The following is a 21,381-nucleotide window of genomic DNA, read 5'->3' as shown; positions in this document are numbered from 1 at the left end:
CTCTCCCCTTTCTTCTAAAACTATTTTTCTTAACTATTTAGGTCATAGTTCAGAAAATTATACTATAGATATTGCTGCTTACGTAAGATTGCATAAATAAAAAGGCATAGTATACTTAAATGAAAATGATTCCATTGCTCTCATCCTTAAATATACCACAGAATGAGCCAAAAGAACTTACTGTGTATTCCATGATATTTGGCCAATATGTCTTAATTCATTTCAACAGATCATGATCAGTGAAAGAGTTACTAATTTAATCTCCAACTAGGTTCCCGTACTACTATAATAATAATGATAATTATCATTTAATGGACACTAGGTGCCACAGAACTGTATTAAAAGTAATTGTCAGGAGCAGATAGGTTCTGCTATCTTAAATCCTAAAATATCAAAGCCTTACTACTATAAAAATTTCTCATTTATGAAAAATTCTTTGTAGTAAGTCAGGGATTTCCCTCCATTTCCTGATGTCTGCTATTTATGGTTTCCAGGATTGATGAGGCAGGGCAAGAGAGAGAAGAAAGAAGAAACACACTAACCCTTAAATGCTCAGACTGGATGTGACACATCACTTCCTCTCACATTCTCATTTGCCAGAGCACAGTCCCCCCAGTCCTCCACTCTGAATTAGGCTTACGCATGTTGTCATCCTTTCTTCCCAGAAAATGAGAATAGTCCATTGAACAGTTAGAACTGCCTCTACTAAATGAATAAAATGTTTCCTTTGAAATCATTTTCATTTCTATGAACTTACTCTTAGGGCTCCTATTTGCAAACCATCTCAGACTTTTATCTGGAGTACTTTCTCTACATGTCACCCACTGAATAATCATGGGACAATGGCAAAGTTTTAACTGTTCCCAGAAATAGATTAGCTAACTGGCCATCATCATGTGACATTTAGCTCGACTTCAATATTTGCTCTCAGGCAAGAACTCTAGGAAACTCCTTTTCTTTGGGCAGGGCTGCCATGTCCAGATGTAGAAAGGGAATGGTGTCCACAGATTCATTAGCCATAATTGTCCAATGGAAACAGGAATAAAGGGAAAAGTTCTATCAGTCATCATTATAATTGTAAAGTGTAACATGAGGGCCTTTGCAATCATGAAAGTTTAAAAAGGCAAGTGAAAAGATAGGAATGAACAAAGACAAGAACAGTGGCAGTAAAAGAAGTTAACAGACAACCTGTGCTGAAAAACAGCAGAGAGAACCTCACCGTCTCCAACAACACAGAAGCTTGAAGAAAACTCTTCACTCTATTTCTCTTTTCTTTCCCTCTTGTCCTTTAGTTTGCTTTGTTGTTCTTTTCTGGCATTGGTCTTTTTCACCATCATGTAAAAATAGAATTGAAAATTCTCTTCCTTAGGAAAAGCTTATTAAAAGGATGGATTCAGCTATTACATTTAGGAAAAATGTACTAGATTAATCTTTGTTGCAAGGTAAAAGTAATGTAGAATAAATAAAAAATATTCAAGTGTCTCCCTACTCCCTTCCTCATTCCTTGACTTTGATCTCCTTTCTTTCAGACATTCTCTGTTACCTCCGCAAAAGCAACTGAATGAATAGCAGTCAATAACTTTCCCGTAGTATGAGGGATGAAACTACCAGGGCAGGCCTTCAGTCTGAACCTCAAAAGAAAGCCTGGTTCAGGCAGTCATATGCCAAACTGCTGCACCCTGAAAGTCTGACACACCTATATATCTCACTATTTTTAGTGACAACATTTAATTTCAGTAGTTGATAAAAACCAAATGACTTCACACAACATTACCATTAGAGCATTTTATGCTACCATAAAAGAGGCACTAATTACCAGAGGAAGTCAGGGACAGCTTTATATTTTTCTCTATAAATGACATAAAACATTGGAAACTCTATAGTTAGTATCATTTCGTCATGGGTTCTTTTTAGATTTAAATATAGACCATTTCCAAGCTCATTTTGGAAAGCTCATGTTTGAAGAATTGCGAATGACCTATTTACACTATAAGCATTTCTTCAAAATTGATAAAAGGAGTTTACTTCAGTCCCAAAACAAAAATGCTCACTTGTGCTAAATCACCAGAGAGCTTCTTATCCAAGCCTCCGTATTTTCTACTTGATTCTTTATCACCCACAACGAAGCTCTCTTGCAAGTAGAAAGAATCTAAACCCGGTAGATTTCAATGGCAATGCTACAAAAAGTGTCTTCCTATTATAGGCACTAAACCTAAATAGAAGAGGAGGAATGAGTTTTATTTTATTGGATCACTTCAAATTGTTGCCTTGAGATCATGGTACTTCTGGAATAAAATAAGATTAAGCATTTTACAGTCTATTTTTACTATATTGTATTTTTTTTTAAAGTTCCTATGAGGTAGTTCACAGAAGAATATTTTAATGAATTCAAAAGGAAAACAAATGACCACCACCTACATTATGTAAATGTTAAGGGCAACACTGGACAAAGTGCAATTATGTGAAATATGTGCTGAATACAATCATACTTTGAATACGGTCTGTTTCTTCCAATGTTTAATTCTATGCTAGACAATTTCAAGTCCATTTTCCTATTTCCAAACCAAGCTACAACTTGTCAGGTTGTATTTTATCTTAGAGCTAGGTTACCAGAGATATTTAGTGAATACTAGTACAACGAATAATTATGCATTGCATTTATGTAGAAGATCAACAAGTGCAATGCAATTGCAAGTCAAAGTATATTCTCCTATATTTCCAACATAAAGAAATACAAATCTAAGCTCAGAGTCCTTAAGTACCAAATTAATATCATATACGGTTGACCCTTGAACAACATGGGTTTGAACTGCATGGGCCCAGTTACACTCAGCTTGTTTTTAATATAGTACAGTACTGTAAATGTATTTTCTCCTTATGATTTTCTTAATAACATTTTCTATTCTCTCACTAACCTTATTGAAGGAAAACAGGATGTTATACATATACAAAATACATGTCAATCAACTATTTATGTTATAGGTAAGGCTTCTGGTCAACATAAGCTATTATAAGTTTTTGAGAAGTCAAAGGTATACATGACCTCTCAGGGGGGTCAAAGCCCCTAACCATCGTGTTGTTCAAGGATCAACTGTAATTAGTAATGACTGACAAAACTTGACAATATTTCTTCAAAGTCTAGGAGTATAATAGGAAAAAACGTAAAGCAAAAGAGCTTGGGTTTTAAAATTGAATTATTAGTTAAAATAGTTAATACCAGTATTGTAAGGTGTAATTTTTTATAAAGGTATGCTACCAAGCTATAGCAGTCTTAGAAAGAAATGGATAAATACAGAAAACCATCCTTCTATGTTTGTCTCATTAGAAAGAATCAACATGTTGCTATTTCAAAATTTTTATCTCAGATCCTTTGTACTTGTATTCCTAAAGGAAGTAAAACAGTGAAGAATAAGCATTATGCATTCATTAAATGCCAACTATGTGGCGCTGTGTTTTTTTGCTTGGAATTCAAGGATGAAACATATTTTCCTTGCCTTTTAAGATAGTGTTTGGGAGTAAGCAGGAAATTACATACATCATTCCAGTTCAAGAGAGTAATTATTAAGTAGGTATGTAAGAAATATACAAAAGCCTTAATACTTCTCTCTTAGAGCTTCCACTTATCCTGTTTCATAGCAACTTATTTTTATTGCTTTTGAAGGTGTGCAGATTACAACAAAGGTTATGATTTTCCTATGAATTATTTTTCCTTATGCAAATGAGCCATGATTTTTAAACAAGGCAAGATTTTGGGACAATACCAAAAGGAGTGTATCTATAGCCCATTCTGTTAAAATTATATTGCCAACCTTTTATATTTGGCCTGGAGTTGAATAAAAATAGAAGAATTAGTAAGGATTATACCTGGCATTTTTTAGGTTATGCATTGTACTCAACTACCTGGAAAAATGAATATGTAAATGTAAAATACAGCTCACTTTCCACATGCAGAACCAGGCATCTTGGCTTAGGGCCTTGTCCATGAGCTTTGTTAAATTCGGATAAAGATTCCTTATGGACTAACGACAGCCGTAATTTTTAGAGCCTCCATTACTGGACATACTATAAGAAGTATGCTTTATATAAGATCCCCAGTGCTTGCTTTGGCAGCACATACATAAAATTGGAATGATACAGAGAAATTAGCATGTGCAAGAAGGACATGCAAATTTGTGGAAAATTCCGTATTTTTACATCCTTTGTTCATGACAATAAGAATCCATTTGTAAAAATGGCCATACTACCCAAAGCCATCTGCAGATTCAATACAATCCCCATCAAAATGTCAAAGTCATTCTTTATAGAAATCGAAGAAACAATTCTAAAATTTGTATGGAACTAGAGACGACCCTGAAGAGTAAATACAATCCTAAGAAAAAAGAACAAAGCTGGAGGTATCACAGTTCCTGATCTCAAGCTACATTACAAAGTCATAGTTACAAAAACATAGTTATAAGGTCCTGGCACAAGAATAGACCTATAGATTAACAGAACAGAAGCCCAGAATTAAATTGTAGCACATGAGGTCAACTATTAAGTGATTAGGGACCCAAGGATGAAAGGATAATCTCTCCTACAAATGGTTCTGAGAAAACAGAAGAAACACATACAGAACAATGAAATTGGACCCCATCTCAGACCACTCATAAATATTAACTTAAAATGGATCAAAAAGGTAACATAAAAAATGATAAAACTCCTAGGAGAAAAGAAAAGAAAAAAGCTCATCAGTACTGGTCTCAGCAATGATTCTTTTTGGACATGACACCAAAAGTACAAATAATGAAAGCAAAAAAAAATCAACAAATTGGGAATACATCAAACTCAAAAACTTCTGCACAGAAAAACAATTTGGCGGGGAAGATAACCTACCAAATAAAAGAAAATTTTCCCAAATGATATATCACATAAGGGGTTAATGTCCAAAATATGTGGAAAACTCATGGAACTTAAAAGGCATCTGATTTTTAAAATGGCAGAAAAATAAAAAAATGGCAGCAGACAGGGCACCTGAGTGGCTCAGTTAAGTGCCTTCAGCTCAAGTTGTGATCCTGATTCCAGCATCCTGGGATCAAGTCCCCATATTACATTGGGACATTGGGCTCTGTGATCAGAGGGGAGTCTGCTTTTCCCTCTTCCTGTCCCCCTGGCTTATGCACTCTCTCTCTCTCTCTCACTCTGTGTCTCTGAAATAAATAAGTAAAATCTTAAAAAAAAAAAAAAAAAAAAAAAAAAAAAAAAAAAAAAAAAAAAAAAAAAAAAAGAAAAGAAAAATAGGCAAAAAAAACAAAACATTTTCCCAAAGAGGACCTCTAAAAGGCCAAAAGACATATGAACAGATGCTCACTATCTCTAATCATCAGGAAAATGTCAATCAATACCATAATGAGATTTTCACCTCACACCAGTTAGAGCGTCTATCATCAAGAAGTCAAGAACAACCGGTGCTGGTGAGGAAATGGTGAAAAGCAAGGCTTACACATATTAGTGGGAATGTAAATTGACCTAAACACCATGGAAAACAATATGCACATTCTTCAAAAAAATAAAAGTAAGTCTACCATATGATCTGGCAATTCCACTTTTGGGTATATAGCTAAAAAAAATGAAAACAGGATTTCAAAAAGATATTTGCACCTTCATGTTTATTACAGCATTATTCCCAGCTGAGATATGAAAATAACCCATCAGTGCATCAAAAATATGTGTGTGTATACATTTATATATACACACACAACACACACACAATGGAATATTACTCAGCCATAAGAAAGGTGGGTATCTTGCCATTTGCCTTGATCACATTGTTAAGGTAAGTCAGAGAAAAGGAAGTACTGTGTGATATCACTCATATATGGAATCTGAAAAAAAATAAAACCTTCAAAAAATAGAGTAAAATTATGGTTACCAGAAGACGGAGACTGGAGAGATAAGATTGATAGTGTTTAAAGGTATAAACATAATGAGTAGCAAATAAGCCATAGAGATATAACACACACTATAATGAATATAGATTATTATACCATTATTATGTAATGTCATAAATATTACCACAATGCCAGTCATATATATGACTATACAAATACTATACATGTGTAATTTATTTAAAAAATGCATATATTAACAGAACAGAGTCCCATGAATAAACCCACATATATATGATCAATTAACTGAGGACAAAGGAGACAAAAAATAAAATGGTGAAAGGACACTTTCTTCAATAAATGCTATTGGGAAACTGGACACTTATCTCACACCATACACACACACACAAAAATAAACTCAAAATGGATTAAAGTCTTTACATATCTACTTAGCCTGATTAAACTTAGCATCACACCCTTTCATGCAAATTGTAAGAACCCAAACAGTGTCATTCTTTCATACTCTAACCCAAATTGGATGCAAAATACTTTCTCCTGATTTCCTTGGTAATGATCAGACATACTAGAATGCTTACAAATTAAATGCAGACAAGAGAATTGTTAAAACACACACACACACACAAACCCACAAAAAAGAACCACTACCTGCCCCAGAGTGTATAGATCCTGTTCTGTGATGGAGTCTTGAGTTAGTCAAACACTGAACGCAAAGATTGGCAGGGCCTCAGGAGCAACTTGTCTGTATTTCTTATTTCCCTTCCTTCTCTTTGTCTTTCTCTTCCCATGAGACACTAGTTCATATTTCACCGTCAAGATATTCTTGCTGTATTAAAAATAAAAGTACTCTGCAGCCTTAAGAAGACCAAGAGAAACCAATTTCCAGGCTATATTCCACAAAGGACTTCCTTGATTTCCAGTGTTTTGGGTTTTTGTGTGTGTGTGTGTGTGTATATATATATATATTTTTTTTTTTGGAGTTCTAGTTGCCAACACATAGTATTATAACACCCAGTGCTTATCCCATCAAGTGCCCCCCCTCAGAGCCCATCACCCAGTCACCACATCCTCCTGCCCACCTCCCTCTTTTCGTTTCCCAGAGTTAGGAATCTCTCATGTTTTGTTACTCTGATTTTTCCCACTCATTTTCTCTCCTTTCCCCTATAATCCCTTTCACCCTTTCTTATATTTCCCGTGTGAGTGAAACCATAGGATGATTGTCCTTCTCCGATTGACTTACTTCACTCAGCATAATACTCTCCAGTTCCATTCATGTCGAAGCAAATGGTGGGTATGTGTTGTTTCTAATGGCTGAGGAATATTCCATTGTATACATAGACCACATCTTCTTTATCCCTTCATCTGTCGATGGACACCGAGGCTCCTTCCACAGTTTGGCTATTGTGGACATTGCTGCTGTCAACATTGGGGTGCAGGTGTCCCGGGATTTCACTGCATCTGTATCTTTGGGGTAAATCCCCAGCAGTGCAATTGCTGGGTCATAGGGGAGCTCTATTTTTAACTCTTTGAGGAACCTCCACACAGTTTTCCAGAGTAGCTTCGTTTCTAATGTGAAAATGCTCCCAGTTCTACCCAGCACCTGGAGGGGACTAGGGTAGTGTTGGACCTTCTTAACCTTCTAAACAGTCTTACCACAGGGGTTTGACCTTCTCAATCTCACAGAAATTGCATTCATCTCTATCAAGGAGACTCGGGAAGAATGTAATTCATAAAGTTTTCCTAAGAATATAACTCTGGGAATGGAACTAATTATGGAAGACCTACACTATCTGTGGATCAAAAAGAAAGCAAATACTTTTAAGAACCTTTCTTACCAAAAGCTAGAAATGTCTCTAGAACAGTCTCACCTCTTCGTGTTACTGGTTCCATCCCTGACCTATTTGCTAATCCTCCCTAGACCCTTTGTCAGAACACAGTTTGATCTCCTATTTCCTTGAGAAACTGATATTTTCTTTTTAAAGTCAATGATCTTTCCAGGATCCAAACCATAATTTCTAGTGAACTGACTATATTTCTTTTTTTTTTTTTTTTTTAAGATTTTATTTATTTGAAAGAGAGAGCACACACAAGTGGGTGGAGGGGCAAAGGGTGAGGGAGAAGCAGACTTCCTGGTGAGCAAGGATTCCCAACATGGAGCTGGATCCCAGGACCCCCAGGATCATGACCTGAGCTGAAGGCAGAGGCTTACTGGACTGAGCCACCCAGGAGCCCTTCATTGGTTGGTTCTTTAGCAATATCATCAGCTTGACCAAAACCAATTCGTGAACATACTAGTCTTAGATCTGACATCTTTTTCAAAAGCATACAACACACAAAAGGTGAATCTATGGGGTTAGAAAGTATTATGTGATGACCCCTGGGAACAATCATACATACATAAATACAGGAAAGCAAATAGTTTTAGTTAGTGAGATTGCCTTGAGATGAGTGGAGAATTGTTAACCAGGTAGGGATTCAGGTTCAGGAAATTTAACTTTAATACTTAGGGTAAGGGGCATGGCATGGAAATAACAAAATGTGCAACCAATTAGTAAAAGTAAGGTAAAAGTGAAATAAAATGGAGTGATTTGAATTAAATTAATTTGAACAGAGCTTGGGGATTACTATTTAAATGCTCACGGAACAAACACAATTTATAAGAAAACGTATTGGGAGTACTATATGAAGAATGTACAACTAAATTAAAAAAATATATTCCCACAGAAACTAAGAGATAGAGGTGCTATCTTTCTTAAGTGTTTACTTTCTAAAGAGCTAGTTCTCAGGTCCTTGAAAAATACATTTTTGTATTATTAAACTGACAAGGAGCTTATTTTGCTTTTGAAAAAATATATATACATTTTGAAGAGACAGAAAAAGAACTTAAAATTACAGGTTTTTTAAAGTAAATGCTCTGGGAAAAGGGAGGAAAGAGAAGTCCTTCCCATTCTTTTCTTTTTTTCTTTTTTTTTAGAGTGGGGGAGGAGCAAAGGGAGAGGAAGAGAGAGCATCGTAACCAGGCTCCACGCCCAGCATGGAGGGCAATGCAGGGCCTGACCTCACAACCCTGAGATGATGACCTGAGCCAAAATCCAGAGTTGGATGCTTCAATGACTCAGGCACCCTCTCTTTATTTTCCAAAAGGAAAACTAACCCTTCTATTTTTAATTTGTATTTGCCATTACGCTACCAAGTCCCACTGGACATTCTAAGGCTCCACAAACAACATAAAATCACTTCGCTTAAGGAATTCACACTGCATCAGAATAACAGTTTGACCTGATTACTATGTGCTCTCTTGGAGGCCCTAACATATTAAAATGTTAGCAGAGACTGGCAAATATGTAAGCCGTGGATATGGCAGGGCATTCAACAACCATTTCAATTTCCTCTAGTGCATTTTCCTGTACTAAAGAATCTGTAAGGCTAAAAACTAAACGTCCGCACTTCCTTGCAGCTCCATTTAGAAGGCGGAATTGAGCAGAGACCATCTTTTTCTCTCTGGTGATTGCTGCTCCCAGGTGATATTGCGGAGGCAGTCCAGTGGTTTGTAATGACAGATAGTTGTTTCTACGTGGGCATCGTGAGTTTCAAGAAGCAGATGCAGTGGAGAGGGCAGGGTTGGGAGATGAGTTCCCATCCTAGATCGAAACTAAGACAGTGACTTCTTGGTTCTAACAATTTCCAAGGCAATCCCCTGATTCTCCACCTTACCAGAGGCAGCATTTTTACCGTAAGCACTTCAGTGATCTTGTTTAAAAAGACATTCCTGGTATCCAGAGCCATTCACACAGCCCCTCCAATAATTTTGTAAGACATTAATTCTCCCTCTGCTAAATCTGTTTCTATTTAAAAGCTCTAGAGTAGCTCCTGTGGCCTACAACTTAGACTCTGGTTGTTAAGTATTTTCTTTTGTATACTGAAAGCACTAATACAGAAACCTCACAATTATACGGAGAAAAGTAGTATCAGTCCAACCAGATTTTATTATTAATCCAGGATGAAATAGACAAAACCATAAACATTCTTAAATAAATAACATTTATAATCATTCATGTGTTATTTTAATATATGAGTTATATTTTAGGCTCATTAAAACCAAAAGTTATTTTTCTCTTTACAGGGTTTTATATAGATTTACCTGCAAGATCAAAGACAACTGTAGATATAGCAAGTATAAATTCAGAACTATTTTCTCTTTTTGAAAAGCTATTATTCTTATATAAGGCAAACAGTAAAGAAATACAAATAGGTAAAAAAAATTCAAGTTAAATTATACTGTCTCTTATTCCATTATTTGCAAAGTCAGAGAAGTCACCTCTTGGATAACAATACTATTTTGTCAGCTACTAAGGTTATGGCTGTATGACCTGGTTTAAGCAAAAAAACAAAATATTTTTAAGTTCAATATGCCTGATAGAGAATTTAAAGTGATGGTCATAAAGATACTCATTGCACTTGAGAAAAAAAGTGGAGGACCTCAGTGAGACCTTCAACAAAGAGATAGAGGAGGTAAAAAAGAACCAAACAGAGATGAAGAACTCAGTAACTGAAATAAAATATACACTAGAGGGAATCTCCAGTTTAGAGGAAGCAGAAGAGACCAGCAACTTGGAGGACAGAGTGATGGAGAGCGTTCACACTGACCAGGAGAAAAATAAAAGAATGAGAAAAACAGAACAGATGAAGGCAACTCAGCAACACCATCAAGCCTAATAACATTCACACTGTAGACATTCCAGAAGGGGAAAAGGGGGCAGAAAATTTACTTGAAATAATAGCCGGACACTCCCTTAATCCAGGGAAGGAAACAAACCAGGTCCAGGAGGCAGATAACCCCCAACAAAATCAACCCAAGGAGGTCCACACCAAGTCACACAGTAATTAAAATGGCAAAAAGCAGTGATCAAGAGAATTTTAAAGGCAGCAAGAGGAAAGAAAACAGTTACGATCTGAAGGTAGAGATATTTGCTAGTATCAACTAGTAGTAGGTGATCATGAAATATTCAACCTATCTTAAATATGACTTTCATATTCACTATCAGCAGCACACAGAAGACTACATATGATTAAACAGTACCATACTCCTAACTTCTATGCTTTTGGGGAAGGAAAGGGGGGAATTTAAAATGGGAAGAGAGTTTAAGGAGGTATTACAGAGGACAGAAGTAAAAAAAAAAAAAACACAATAAACCTACAGCCATCGATATCTACCTAGCATTATATCTTCCTTCTCTCAGTATTTATTATTTTTCTGTTTTGCATATATTGGAGTCCATGAACTCCTCCTGAACAAATAATGTTGACTCCTATAACATATGTGAAATTTTAAGGACATGATGTTTGCTTTTCTTGAAACTTCATGATGATTCATGAACTTCCCTAGGAGCTTATGTAGAGTACTGTACCATTTTATAAATATAGACAGGAGAAAAATCAGCCTCGGCATTTGCAATTTAGATAATTAATTAAATGTTAATATTTGTATTATATTTCCCTGGTATTCCCTGAAGTTTTTCCATATGCATGTGTCACATTGTAAAAAAAAAATTAGCATTTAAGAAATTTATATATGAAAATTCTTGATGCCACTGTTCAAAGTCGGGACTCACAGAACTGCGAGCTGAGCATCTTGCCCACACACTTTTTGGTTCCCCTGTCTGCCTGTACCAGAACATAGTAGAGAATCACTTTTATTATCATTCCAGATATAGATAAGATACGTGCATTATCTATCATTTTGCCACACAAATATTCCTTACTATTGAGACAGGGAACCTGAAGGTTTTGCTTTTGCTCCTTTTTCTGCTTGGATTCTTGCTAGGAGCTGTACCCCACCCCACTTTACACGTGCTTTGTAATGCAAATAGCATAGGTCTTCCTAGTAAAGGATAAGGAGTTAATGATTTCTCTAGAATCTCATATAAGGATGGACCAGGTGAGAATGACCTGAGGAAGCTATCACCTTGGAGTATTCCAGACCAAGGCCCTCTGGCTCCAAAGAATAACACGTGGGCCCTTGTGTTTGTTCTAACTGGTTCCTGGATGCCAGAGGGGACAGGTACATCAGACTACTGTCCTCAATAAACCCCACCACCACCACCACCACCCCCAAAGACAAGACTCCTGTTCCTTTCCAAGTCTGTATCTCTATTTTCAATAAATTCTGTTTTCACCTCCCTACTAGCTCACATTTGATTTCCTTTCTGCATGAAACCAAGAACCGCCTTGGGATTCCTCTCCAGGTCCCTGGACCTGGCCCGGATCACTAGGAGTTCTGTTCTGTATCTTTGCTTACTTAGTAAATCTCAGAAAGTACTACTATATTCCAGGATAAGGAGAGCTGCTTCATTTGAATGCCTGCAAAGTATCATATCAATTACAGGAACTTTACACATGAATCCTAGTTTTTAAAAAAGAATCGTAGACTCCATTTTGCAGGGAACCAGGTGACACCAGGAAAATCTGATTCATGTGTAATGTCAATTCTGCTCCTTGATATGAGGCCTCTGGAAGAGTTACGTGGTATTTTTATGTCACCTCTAGTGAGGACATATGTATTATGCTTAAGATTAAGGAAGAGGAGCCCATTGGTCCATGCCCATTCCTGCATTCTCCGGGATGGCTTGCAGGGCCAAAGGTCAAAGGTCTGCTTCGCTGACAACTGAAATTTAAAGAAAAGCAACAAAAGGAAACAAGCCCTAAGTAGCACAGCTCTGTGGCCAGCTCTTTGGGCCCAGCTGGTTTTGTGAGCAACTTGGAGAAAAGGCTTTATTACATTGGCTTTATCCTGCCTTGTTATCAGCCCCCAACAACACTGAGCGGTGGGTGAGGCAGCAATGTGCACCCTTGTCACCCATGAGAAAGCTGGAGTTTTAATCTTCTCCCTTCCATGAGGTGCTCAAATATCCTTTTCTGCTGGCAGCTTGATCTTCCGGTCCCCCTCTCAGCATGGCTTTCTGTTTCATTCTGTACTCAGAGACTTTGTACCAAAAACCAGAAAAGGACTCCATGGAGAGTTTGAGCTGGATATTTGTGTTAGTTTTCAAACCTAAATTGCATTTCTGTAGGGATGTGTGTTCTTTTGTGGTTAACATATAGTGTGCTTAAATGCCTGTGGTTCACACAGGTCTGTAGCACTCTGGAGGGAATAAAAAAGAGGCTCTTACTTCACATAATCTACCAGAACACTGCCATTCTCTCACAAAGGCTGGCACAGACTAAACATTTTACGAATTATTTACCAATAATTTGCCTAAGGGGTTTATGAGAACCAGTGCCCTTCCTTATAATTCCCATGCTACTCCTAACTCTGGGAAAGGAACTAGGGGTGGGAGAAGGGGAGGTGGGCGGGGGGTGGGGTGACTGGGTAACAGGCACTGAAGGGGGCACTTGATGGGATGAGCACTGGGTGTTATTCTATATGTTGGCAAATTGAACAACAATAAAACATAAATCTACAAAAAAAAATAATAATTCCCATGCTAAAATTCAGTCAATAACTTGTTTTGATACTCCATTTTGGGGGGCCACCAAAAGAGTAAAAAACAAACAAAAGTAGGGCTATGTGATCTAATTAAAGATGAGATAAAGATTCCTTGCCTCTGGGATTACAAACATTTTATTTATTGAAATGTCTATTTACTTAAACATAAGAAACTAAATCACCCAAGTAAATGTCATCAACCAGCCGGGTCACTGTTCTTGGCAATGTTTTGGATTAGACTTATCTGCTAGAGTCAAAATGATCAATGAGTCTACACATGTCTCCTCGGAGTAGTTTCTAGCCTGGGAAACAAAATAAAGCCTTGGAGTGATTCCCTGTTCCGTGATGCAGACCATTCAGGCCCTCCCAGGTCCTAGCCTAATGGTTTCAGAGATCATTTGTCTTAGCTCAACATCCAGACAGACTGGATCCTTGCCTTAAATAACGTCTTTTCTTCTCTTCTGGTGATCCAAGCAATTTCAAGTGAAATGGGCACACGTCCTCCCTCCTCAATCAAACCTTTTTGACAATTCTAGTCTTGAAGCCATCCTTCATTAATTATTCTCTAAACTCATTTTGAACTTATTATCTCCAACAATTTAGCATTTAAGTATTTATTACTGAATTTCCTGAATTGTACATATTTTCTCCAAATACAGTCTTTTATTAGAACATAGGAACCATAAACTTGTTTTCTGGTATATGCCAAAATGACCACCCTGGGGCTAAGCAAATAGTGAGGACTCAGTAAATACTTGTAAACCTAGTGAAGAAATGCTGGCTCCATTGTCAGTAGCTTAATAGTCAAGGACCAAATGCTGCTTTAAAAATTCCAGTTTAACCTTTAAATAGAGCATTCTATATCCAGACCCACCCAAGAATCCTGCCATCTATTAAAATCTATTTTTATGAATAATTGTAGATGAAATTGTTGATTATGGTTTTGTGCTCAGTTGTTCTGGGAAATGCCTAACATTTTTGAATAATGCAATTTACTTTTCTAATGCATAACAGGCTTTTTAAAAGCTACTGCTAAAACCTGTTTACATAAAACTGCTTTGTCCTTAAAGAAAACACGTTTTACCTCATCTCCATTAGCAGTTCTCAACTCAAAAATGTTCATTTTGATTCCTTAAAAAGAATTAAGCTGATATACTCTTTACAGTAAATTAGATGTTTTTAACTGAGCATTTGACATTGTTCTCCTATATTATTTTATATTCCAAAAATTGCAAGAATTTAATGAGCCTAATACTCATTAAAGAAATTATCTTGAATAAATACAGATATCAAATCCTTTCTTCTCTCACCTAATTGCTGCTAAAAAAAAAAATTCTTAGATACATGTATGTATCTTATAATTATGGCAATTCAGTAACAATTTGATTGAATTTCTTGATACTATAGCATAGCTGTTATGCAGGTTACCTTAATATGCATTTTCAAAGCATCCCTTGTCTTTCCTTCATTATATTTATCTTTTGTTATTTATTATTATAAATATAAAGATTAGATACGTGTGACTTTTTTTTTTAACCAGGGTCTATAAAAGTACAATTGTTTGCCTTTGTATCCTCAGTGCTTAAGAGTTTTATGCACAAAAAAGGTTTTAAAAAAATATTTATTGAAAAAGGAATAAAAGGAGAAGTTCCAGTTTCAGCTCCAACTGTAAAGAGTTTGGAATTATTAGTCTCATCCTTAAATCAAAAAAAGCTGCAGAAGCTGAAAATCAATGGCTTTGTGGATCCATCAGAAAACAGATCATAGAGCCTAAGGCCACCTCTATCCAGAGGGACGTGGACAGCCAGAAAGATGCACATCTAACCAAGATCCACTCAGCAGAAGCCACTTAGGCCTTGAACTGGTAGGGATATTTAAATGATGATTTTGGAAAGTTACCAGAACTCAACGAGAGTGAAACATTTCTAGGGTCTCCATTCTTACTGGGGGTGAGAAGATGTGTCCACACTTAACCTGGGCTTTCCATTTAGGACCTCACCATGGTTTCACAGTTAGGATTCAAGGATTCAAGAGTGACTACTGTGAAGCACAAGCAGACTTGTCCATAACAAAAGGACTTCATGGGAACAGATTTCTGAAAACCATCCCAGGTATAGGATGATAATTCTTCCTCACTCCAGCCCCTTCCAGACTTCATGTCTTACTTAAAAGGGCAATAAATAAATAAATAAATAAATAAATAAATAAATAAATAAATAAATAAATAAATAATAATAAAATAAAATAAAATAAAATAAAATAAAATAAAAACCAAAAAGAGAACAGGCCTTCCAAAAACCGCATTTGGAACATGATAGGAGAGAAAAGTTATTTATCCCTGGAGAAGTAACAGAAACATTTGTGAAGGCTACAGCCCCAACACACAGACCCACCAAACCAGAATACTTTAGAATGTTCAACCTCGCCTATGTCCTACCACTGTGCCAACAAGCCTCCAGTAAAACAACAGTGTATTACAAATGAAAGAGTTGTAAGACGTGGTCTTTTTCACTAACAGTACATAGCAAAGTCTCAAAGACAAGAGAGGAAGCCAAAACAAGGACATTCAAGCAATTTGAAGACTCTGGTATCTATAACTAAAATAAACATTAAACACTGCCTAACTCCTAGCCAGACCTTCATCCATGAAAGGAAACACTGACAAGTTGAACTTTATGAAAACTTTAAGAAGAAATTGTTATACAAAAAGACACTGTTAAGAGAAGGCAAAGATAAGCCACAGTCTGGGGGAAAGATACATGCAAATCATCTATTAGAGTAATGATTTGTATCCAAAATATGCAGAGTGCTTAAAACTCAACAATAACAAAAACCTAATTAAAAAATGGACAAGAGAACTGAAAAGACCCTTCACCATAAAAGATATATAGATGGCAAGTAGGTATATGAAAAGATACTTATGGTTCTTTTTCATCAGGAAAATATCAAATTGGAGACATTATGAATACCACTACACACCTGTAGGTATAACTAAAATCCAAAAAAAAAAAAAAAAAAAAAAATGGGGCAATAGAAATTCTCATTATTTGCTAGTTGGAATACAAAATGGTGTAGGCACTCGAAGACAGTTTAGCAGTTTCTGACAAAGATAGACATAATCTTAACATGTAATCCAGCAATTGTGCTTTCAGATATTTACCCAACTTTTTGAAAATTTATGTCTACAGAATAACATGCATTGCAAAATTACATTTAACTTTATTCATAATCCTCTCAAATTGGAAACAACCAAGATATCCTTCAATAAGTGAGAAAATAAACAATGAAATATTATTATTAAAGTTAATGAACTATCAAATGCCGAAACATATATAAATCTTAAATGCATATTGCTAAGTGAAAGAAGTTAAAGGTTCTATGTTATATAATTCCATTTGTATGATATCCTGGAAAAGCTAAAACTATAGTGATAGTAAATAGTTTTTACCAGGGGTTTTGAGAGAGGGGAGGTTGAGTAGATGAAAGGGGACTTTCTGAAGTAGCAAAACTTTCTGTATGCTACTCTAATGATGGATGCATGACACTGTATTTGTGAAAACCCATGGAACTTTACTTCAAAAAACAAATTAAAAACATAATTTTTAAAAAATGAACCCAAATTATGCAAATTTTAAAAATCATTTAGAAGGTTGGAGAACCTCAGGATGAAATTCAGACTGTGACAATAAAATCTAACGATATTACAAGTCTAGGCAACAGCCTCACTGAAGGGATGGGTTTCTAAAGAAACTTTGGGAATTATTGGTGACTGCAAGACCAAAGACAAAGGAACTGTATAAAAGCAATGTCCTGCAGTTTATAAAGTTGTTTCCCCTGCACTATGGTTTAACAATTGTGAAAGTACTATACATGTATATGAACTGAAATCTAACTTAGAGGATGGTGGGAGCCAGGTTCCCACTACAATGGGAAGTTACAGACAAGAGAAAAAGGAAAGAATAGTCCAAATGGCGCTGATAGAGTTAGAAACATCAATATGAACTCATGTTTAACTTAATGTAGAAACAAATGAATACATGTAGAAATACATGTACAGGTTAAAATATGCATTTATTTCTTTGCTCTGTGAGCTGCAAGGTATAGAAGTAATGATATACAAGTAGCACTAAGTGTATCTAATGTTTATATCTTGGTTTCTAATACTATTCTCCACGAAAAGAAACCATGGTTATTGGAGAAATGGCTCAGTCTAGGACTGAGACAGAGAATATATAAGATAAAGCCTGAACATCTTCCAGCAGCATAAAATATGGAAGTGCCAAAAAAAAAAAAAAAAAAAAGAAAGTAAATGCTGCAATAATGAGGGAGTATCAAAGGAGGCCGGGTCCAAATGAAAGAGCTCCCAGTAGCCAAAGCCAAAACAATTTGTGCAACAAAATTAATGAAGTAGTGTTAAATTATGACCCCATGTATAGAACATATAGCCATGAGTCAAAACCAAAATAAATGATTGCATAAACAAGTAAGTGGAGAGAAGAGAACTTTGCATGGAATTCCAAATAATTTATGCAGTTACTTATCCCTGAAGGAAGTGGAAACACAACTCCTTATTCCTTAAGTGGAGCCTGAACACAGTGACTTTGTTTTTTTTTTTTTTTTCCCCCAAAGATTACAGTGATAAAGGAGAAGGAGCTGAGTAAACTTACATTGGAGAAACATGACACACATTATCCCGGCTAGATAATGAATGCTAACATCAACAGTGATAAAGCATGTTATAAGGATGTGCTCTTCTTATGATAGGATTGAAAACGGCACTATGCTTCTGTAATCTTTCTCATAAAAACCCATAAACTCAGTCTAATCCTAAAAAAACATTGACAAATCCCTAGGGAAGGCTTCCTACATTATCTGGCCGGTACTCCTCAAAACTGCCAATGTCATCAAAAACAAGGCAAGTCTGAAAGCTTTCAATCTAGAGGAGACCAAGGAGATGAGACACAACTACTAACAGTAACGTGACATCCTGGATGGAATTGTCATTTTGAATGTTGTTAGGTAAAAACTAAGGAAACCTGAATAATGTATGGATTTTAGTTAATAATTTATCAGTATTGGCTCATTTTAGGTTAATATATATATATATATAAACAAACTATAACACGTTAACAAGAAAGTCTGAGTGTGGGTGTATCAGAACTCGGTATCATCTCAATTTTTATATCTTGCTAAAACTCTTCTAAAAATAAAAGTGATTTAAAAATGAATATATATGGAGATTCCTGGGTGGCTCAATGGTTTAGCGCCTGCCTTCGGCCCAGAGTGTGATCCTGGAATCCCAGGATCAAGTCCCACGTTGGGCTTCCTGCATGGAGCCTGCTTCTCCCTCTGCCTGTGACTCTTCCCCTGCCCCCCTGTATGTCTCTCATGAATAAATAAATAAAATCTTTAAAAAAAAAAAATGATGTATATGGGATCCCTGGGTGGCGCAGTGGTTTAGCGCCTGCCTTTGGCCCAGGGTGCGATCCTGGAGACCCAGGATCAAGTGCCACGTTGGGCTCCCGGTGCATGGAGCCTGCTTCTCCCTCTGCCTGTGTCTCTGACCCTCTCTCTCTCTCTCTCTCTCTCTCTCTCTGTGACTATCATAAATAAATAAAAAAAAAATAAAAAAAATGATGTATATAATATAGTCTGGGTAACTGTAGTGTAATTGCCATACACTAGATCTCTAGGGCTTTGCTGGAAGTCTTCTGACCTAAGAAAATGGTATATAAATCAATCAATTAAATCTTTAATTCTTTCAGCAATGTTTTATAGTATTCAGGATACAAGTTTATTTTTTGTAGATTTATCTCTTATTTCCTGATGCTATTTTAAGACTTTTTGTTTCAATTTCTCGTTATTCCTTCCTAGCATACAGAAACACATTTGGTGTTTGTATACTGAAGCTGAAAACTTGCTAATAAACTTACTGAACACTTAGGTTGTTTTGTCTTTTCTTTTTGGAAAAATTGCTTTTGTATATAGATGAATATACAAAAAATGGAAAAATAGAAAAAAAATCATTTTTTCTTACTTTCCAACCTAGATGACTTTTTGTTTCCTTGCCTTGTTGCACTGGACAAAAGCTTCAATACAGTGTTTAAAATAAATAGTGCAAACAGACACCTTTTTCTCTTTTCTGATCTTTGGAAGAAAACATTCATCTTTTACTCATCAGTGAGATGGTAGTTCTAGGATTTTGCAGATGTTCTTTAATAAGATGGAAAGGTTTCCTTTTATTCCTCATTTGCTAACAATTTTTGTCAGGTAAGGATGTTCTATTTGATCAAGTGCTTTTTTTTTTTTGTTGTTGTTGTTCTATTAAGTCAAACATACGATTTTTCTTTTTTGGCATTTTGACATAATAATTTACATCGATACTGCGTGTGTGTATGTTTGTGTGTGAGCTCTACTTCCAAAGTAGGGTTGAAACACCACCCCAAGATCAAGTCACATGGTCTTTGGACTGAGCAAGCCAGGCACCCTGAAGTTTACATTGATTTTTTTAAATGTTAAATCAATCTGGTTTCCCAAAGATAAATCCTATTTGCCATCATCATATCCTATTCTTTTGTTAGATATTTTTTCTTTTCTTTTCTTTTTTTTTTTTTTTTTTTTGATTTTTTAAATTTATTTGAGAAAATGAGCAAGAGGAGAGAGAGCGAAAAGCAGGGGAAGGGAGAGGGAGAAGCAGCCTCCCCCTGAGCCAGGAGGCTGATGCAGGGCTCCAACCCAGGGCCCTGAGATCATGACCTGAGCCCAAAGCAGAGCCTTAACCCACTGAGCCACCCAGGTGCCCTTCTTTTGTTAGACCTGACTTGCTAAAATTTTATTAGAAATTTGCATCTATCGGGACACCTGGGTGGTTCAGCAATTGAGTGTCTGCCTTCGGCTCAGGGTGTGATCCCAGGATCCCAGATCGCGTCCCACGTCCGGCTCCCTGCATGGAGCCTGCTCCTCCCTTTGCCTGTGTCTCTGCCTCTCTTTTTGTGTCTCTCATGAGTAAATAAGTTTTGTTTTTTTTTTAAAGTAACAGATATACGAGGGAAGGCTGGAGTGTAGATTGTTATAGAGGAGGTTACTATCTGAGAATGTGACATTTGAACTTAAAGTGAGCTATTATAATGGCTTCCCATGAGGTTCCCTTCTTTTTTTGTTATAAATTCTGTGTAGTACATTTCTCCTTCTTCATTAAGTCATTTAAATACTTACTAAACAATAGCCTAAACAGGATACAATACTGATTTGGGCCACATACTGGAGGACAAAAATTTAATCAAATTCTACTTTTCTGAAATTTAATGACATATAGAGACAAAAGAGCCATGAGTCCTTTGTCTTATTGTCTCAGTGGATGGTCTTTTCAAGGCTCTATCTTCTCTTTAGAAACAGAATATCCTGTTTTCAGACCCTTCTTCTACCCATTATACATTTTTTATTCAAATTATTAATGCCTTCTTGTATGTAACAGCAGGTGCTTCTCAATTTATGATGCCCCTGAGAATTTTCTAAAGACCTCGTCAAAAAAGAAAATTTTCAGAACTCGCCCAGAGGTTCTAATTTAGTAGGTTTTGAGTATATACCGTTTCCACAAACCACACAGGTGATTCCGATGCAGGGCATCGTCAGAAACCACATTGATAAAGACGAGTTCTACCCTTTTTCATCTGAATATACACCATAATTACACTTTTGCCATTTTAGTTTAGCAGACACCACAATTTTAAAGGACTTTAGTGGAAAGTTCATCTAAACATTTATATTTTTATTTTATTGCTGTAAATCTTAAGGTCATGCTTCATCTCCAAGTACTTGGGAGGGAGCATAAATCTCCCCAGTGTACACAGTACACTTTCCTATGTGAGCACCTGAAACCTCTCAGCTGAACAAACACACTTCAGGTCTACACATGTCCGGGTATTAGTCAATATCAGATTCCTCTCAATCCTCTTCTTCAGACTTTGCCTTTTGAAATATGTGCTGTAACTTTCTATCCATTCACAGGTTTTT

At 36.3% G+C, this 21,381-nt stretch overlaps 1 long non-coding RNA gene and 1 pseudogene across 2 annotated transcripts in view; one reads left to right on the top strand and one right to left on the bottom strand.

Moving 5' to 3' along the window:
- LOC140612279 (uncharacterized) overlaps positions 1 to 21,381 on the bottom strand; it is a 96,928-nt gene that overhangs the window by 19,916 nt on the left and 55,631 nt on the right. The window lies entirely within an intron of this gene.
- Positions 4,095 to 4,192, top strand: LOC140623756 (U6 spliceosomal RNA; annotated as a pseudogene).

The sequence above is a fragment of the Canis lupus genome, chromosome 2, assembly GCF_048164855.1.
Source record: "Canis lupus baileyi chromosome 2, mCanLup2.hap1, whole genome shotgun sequence".
NCBI lineage: Eukaryota > Metazoa > Chordata > Mammalia > Carnivora > Canidae > Canis > Canis lupus.
Note: the sequence above shows the minus strand (reverse complement) of the source record. Positions and strands in the feature narration are given on the sequence as shown.